Source organism: Echinops telfairi, unplaced genomic scaffold (assembly GCF_000313985.2).
Source record: "Echinops telfairi isolate 266 unplaced genomic scaffold, ASM31398v2 ScPeMD7_6080;HRSCAF=6971, whole genome shotgun sequence".
NCBI lineage: Eukaryota > Metazoa > Chordata > Mammalia > Afrosoricida > Tenrecidae > Echinops > Echinops telfairi.
The window spans coordinates 8,572,012-8,577,704 of NW_022109980.1; the positions used below are offsets into that span (position 1 = coordinate 8,572,012).

At 35.7% G+C, this 5,693-nt stretch overlaps 1 pseudogene; it reads right to left on the reverse strand.

Annotated features, from left to right (window-relative positions):
• Nucleotides 1-998, reverse strand: LOC101652332 (annotated as a pseudogene).
• Nucleotides 999-5,693: the final 4,695 nt, after the last annotated feature.

The following is a 5,693-nucleotide window of genomic DNA, read 5'->3' on the forward strand; positions in this document are numbered from 1 at the left end:
TTAGGTCCTCTGGATGTCCCACAGAGTATCTGCACTCTTCTTGAGCTGAGCAACCTCATCATCTTTCAGCTTCTTATTGATAAACACAGGTTAAAACCGAAGTATTTAGAATACTCAGAAGGAGCAGAAAGACCTCATCCTTAATGCCACACATCCCCTTCACCATTGTTGACACCAGATTGATCCTGGAAAGATTTTTGAACATCGATGCAATAAGATCAGCTACAATTAATCCAATAGCCCTGTTGGTGTATCCCTTCAGCTTGATGACTTCATAGGCATTTCCAACCAATATTTTATGCACTTCTTTTTAATTTTCACTGTCATAGTCTGTCCCCATTTCTGAATTCAGGTCTTGGAGAAGGCCACACTTGCGTCACCATGTTCTCCCAGATTCCATCCATGGCAGCTGCTGAAATGAATGCCATGTTTTTCAGGCATAAAATAGTGAATTCTAGCAGAATCCAGGTTACAACCACTTTTAATCACAGGTGCTTGGACAATCCACTTAGTGCCCAAGTAGGTATGTTAGAATATTCACTGGGTTGGAAACCACAATTATGATGCAGTTGGGACTCTACTTGATGATTACTTAGGAATAATGAATTTGAAGACTTTAACATTTCTCTGCACCAGATGAACTCCTGCAGTTACCACCATAATCTCAGAATTGGCCATCACAGATTTCTCTTCATCCACTATTATTTTAGGTGTCTGAAGAAATAAACTTCCATGTTGCAGATCCCTCATTTCACCTTTGAGTTTATCTTCTAAAACATTCACATGGGCATGTTCATCTGTCAGGGACTTTCCTAGAATTCTGGTGGCACATATCATACCAACTTGTCCAACACAACTACAGTGATCTTATCATTTGTAACCATTGCCTCTTATTCTGCAACTAGTCCATTCAGCTTTCCCTTCAGGTTGCCTTCCTGAGCAAGAGAGAGAAGGCAGTCAAGACAGCCAGCACATGGAGGACAAGAAGTCGACTGCATTTGTTTCTCTCGGTGCAGGATCTGGCCCAACTGTATTTTTATGCACTATGAACAATCCAGAAGTAGAATAAAAATTCTATTTACAATAGCATATAAATGAATAAAATACTTAGAAATAAATTTAACTGAAGATGTACAACACTTGTATACAGAAAACAGCAAAGCATTGTTGAAACAAATTAAAGAAGAGCTGGTGAAATAGAAAGATATGCATGTTCATGGATTGGAAGACTTAATATTTGCTAAGCTGGCAATATTCTCCAAATTGATCTAGATAGACAACAGATTCCCTATCAAAATTCCAGCTTTAAAATAAAGCATAAATTAGCAAGCTGATCCTAAAAATGATATGTAAACACAAGGATCTCAGAATAGCCAAGACTATCCTGAAAATGAAGATCTAAGTTGGAGGATTCACATGTTCTAGTTCTAATTACTCGAAAGATAGAATAACCGAGGCAGTGTGCTACTGGTATTAAGGATAGGCATGCAGACCAATGGAATAGAGTTGAGATTCTAAAATAAGTCTATACATTTATCTTCAATTGACTTTGACAGGTATGCTAAAACCATTTATTTGGGAAAAGAATAGTCTCAAATAAATTGTGATGGGACAACTGGAAATCCACATACTACTGCTGTGCAACATATGCAGACAGTAACTCAAAATGTATCAAAGAGCTAAACCTATAAAACACTTAGAGAACTATAGATGTAAGTCTTCGTGATCTTGGATTAGGTTATAGTTCTTACATATAAATACCTAAAGCACAAGCAACATAAAAAAATGGGGACATTTGACATTATCTATATAAAAACTTTTGTGTTTCTAAGTCCATTATCAAATTAAGTGAAAAAGGAATCCACATATTAGGAGAAAATAATTTTAAATCATAATTTAGCGAGTCCTGGTGGCTAGTGGTTCCACATTCAGCTTTGATCCTCTTGGTCAGCGGTTTGAAACCACAAGCCACTTGAAGAAAAATGACAGAACTTTCTACTCTTATAAAGAGTTACAGTCTGAAAACTCACTAAAGCAGTTCTACTTTGCCATATAGGGTTGCTATGAATTGGAATCGACTCAATGGCAGTGAGTATGGTTTTGGTTGGGTCATCATTGTCATATCTAAAATACATAAATAATTCCTATAATACAATAAAATTAAAATGACTCAATATAAAATGGTTGCAAGTATTTGAATAGACATTTCTCAAAAGAAGATACACAAATGGCTAGTAGCCATAGAAAAAGATGCTCACCTCCATTAGTCATAGGGCAATGAGACACCACTTCACACCCAATAATAGAAAAGACAATAATAAGTGTAGGTGAAGATATGAAGTAATTGGATTCCTCATGCACTACTGTTTGGAATGAGAAATGCGGTGACTACTTTTTTTTAAAAGTTGGGCAAATGTTTTAACATAGAGGTAACTTATGATTCAGCATTTCTCTCCTAGGCTTGCACATACCCAAGTGAAATGAAAACATTATGACCACACAAGAAACAGTAGCCACATTGTTCATAAAATATCCAAAGTAAAAACAACTTGAATCTTCATCAGCTGATGAATAGATAAGCAAATGGGATATGGTTATACAGTGGCATATTGAATATTGAATGTAATATATTCAGCCATAAAAAGATGAAATTTGAAAACATTATATTTAATGAAAGAACCTAAACACAAAAGGCTGCATAATTGTATAATTCCATTTGTATGGAATATTCACAAAAGGAAAATCAATACATAGGGTGAATAGATGCATCACTGCCAGGGTCTATTAACAGAGGGGAGCGAGGAGAGCAATTCATAGGTACAGAGATGCTGCATGAGGTGGGGGAAATATTCTAGTATTAATGGTAATTCTTGCACAACTTTGTGAATATGCTAAAAACCACTGAATTGTGCCCCTTAAAGGGATCAATTCTATAGTTGTGGGGAAAAAAAAACCAATAGAGACAGGGAGGGATAGAGAGAGATGGAGAGAGGGAAAGTAGGATGGATAACATGCTTTATGAAATTTTATTGTTCTTGGTTCTGTAACTTTGCCATTGGATTATATATAGGACACAGATTTTGGCACTAAACACAGAGAGGTGGGTGAATGATTGCATGTGTAACTAATACATAACAGCATGTCCATTATGACTCTCCTAATACCTATAGACTCGCTGCTATCAAGTCGCCTCAGACTGATAGTGACCCTATAGAACAGAGTTGAATTTCCCTATAGGGTGTCAAGGGCTGTAAATATTTATGGAAGCAGGTGACCACCTTTGACTCCAGTGGAGTGACTCGTGCGTTCAAACCATTATTTTCGAGTTAGAGTCAAGGGCTTTAGCCATTGTACCACTAGGGCACCTTCAAGGCCTATATGAAATATACTGTTTATGCACTATTTTAGATATTTCATATTTCTGTCACTTTCCTATCATCCATAAATAATCAGTCATTATTTTTATTTCCTGATATGTCTCATACATCTAAAATGCCCAGCATTTTTCTACAGCAATATGAGGAATAATTCATATTACCTTATTTAGAATATATCCTGCTTGAATCATGAAAGAAGCAATTTAGCTTCTGATAAAGTGAGGGTGTGAGGTGGAAAGGAAAATGTTTGATATTTTCCCACTAATCACCCACTGCCACAGAGTTGATTGCGACTCAGAAGACAAATTAGAACTGCTCCATAGGCTTTCTGAGATTGCAAGTCTACAGAAGCCGATTGCTTCATCTTTCTCTCCAAGAGTGACTAGCGAGTTTAAACTCCTTCCTTTCACTTAGCAGCCTAATGCTTCACCCACTATGAGTTAACGTCAACTCCATGGCACCCAACAAAAACAAATTGGACAAAACAATAGCAATTGTTTTGTTCAGCCTTTGTTGGTATGTCTGTTTAAAAAGACAAACTGATACATATCAAACAACCTTCAAGAATGAATTTTAAAGTACTACATCTTGAGTTTTAATTTTTAATGTTTATTCCCTCCACCATCCTAAGTATAATACTAGAACAAAACACTAAACATCAAAATTTTAAATTTTGTTAGTTGCAATCTTCATGCTCAAAAATTCAAAATTCCAATTTAAGAAAGGTATATTGTAGGACTACACCAAGAAATCTTGTAGACTCCCAAGAATTGGACCCAGGTACTGTTTGGACATGGTAGAATTGAAACCAGAACCCCATAAACATAAGTTACATATCCTATCTTCATGGGCTATATTCTCCCATCTCCATTTCTATCTGTACATCCTACTCCATTGTCTAACTTTTCTCACCAGGTTTATTTTCTCATGTTGCTGGTTCACCATAGTTTCAACCTAACTATGTGAGACCTGGTTATTCAGTGGTTAGGTACTCAGCTACTAAACAAAGACCATCTCTTTGAGCCCACCAGCCACTCCACAGGAAAACTATTTAGCAATCTGTTTCATAAATATTTTAGGTCTTTGAAGCCCTGTGGGCCAGTTCTATTTTGTCCTACAAGGTCATGATGTATCCCAATGGACTCAACAACAGTGGGAGAAGGCTTTGACTTGTCCTGTAGTTGACTCTAGACCACAATTCATGTAATAATTTTGTTTTGAAGAACTCTCTTTTTAATTTCCCTATTTGTTCAGTGCATCGGTTCCAAATTCTAAGGGAAAATACTCCATTTGTTTGGCTTACATTGGTTTTGATGTCCATTTCTGATCCATTAAGTTAATGGCAATGGTTTGGGACCAAATGGTAAGGAAGCTTGTCTATTTGGAATGACTGGGTACAACAAATTCTCTGAGAAGAGCTTTTTAGCAAAGAAATAATGATTTGCCAGTCTAATATACTGATAAAATGGTTATTCTTAGATATTATACATACATAAATCATGATTGATTTTGGTAGCTTTCACAGAATCATTGCAATTAAGTCCCAGAGAGAACCTCTTCAATGTTCAAATTAGGAAACAAGAGTACAGATATCATGTGAGTTGTCTATGGTTACAGGGTTGCAAATTGCACAGCTCTGACTAGATCCCAGGCTACCCAATCAAATGCTCTTTATAATCTAAGTCACTGTAGTAAAAGAATTAGCAAAATATTCTGTTCATGCAGTTCTATTATTTTAAGTAGACAGTAACACAAATGAGACTGCAGACAAGAATGAATCATGAGAGCTATACAACATTTTTATTGTAAGTATTTAAATTTTTTTATAAAGAAATGTATTTTACTAAACACTTTTGTAGATTACCTTTTCAATCTTGGTTACTCTAGTCATGTTACTTCCGCCAAAATATGAACAAAAAATGTAGCCTCCTACACAATCTGTATAAATGATTGCAAATACTAGTATCTAAATGAATTTGTGTAATTATTTATCTGATAAGGTATTTTGGCACATGGTAATTCTGAAACCTATGAAAAGTAAATGGATTGATATTCCACTAGCGCAGACTTATATCTATGCATAAACAATAAAATAATAATGTACAAGGGAGCAACATGCAGTTAAAGCAAGCATAAAACAGATGTGCAATAAGTATGAGTTAATGGGCATTGAGACTATAATGTTGATGTATTTACATTTCCAATAAATTAGGCCCTCAACTATCCAGTTGTTTTGCATGTGACCAGCATACTTTCAAGTATAAAATACGACTTTCTCTTGTTTTAGCATTGTCTCTCCTCCGATAGGGAACATGC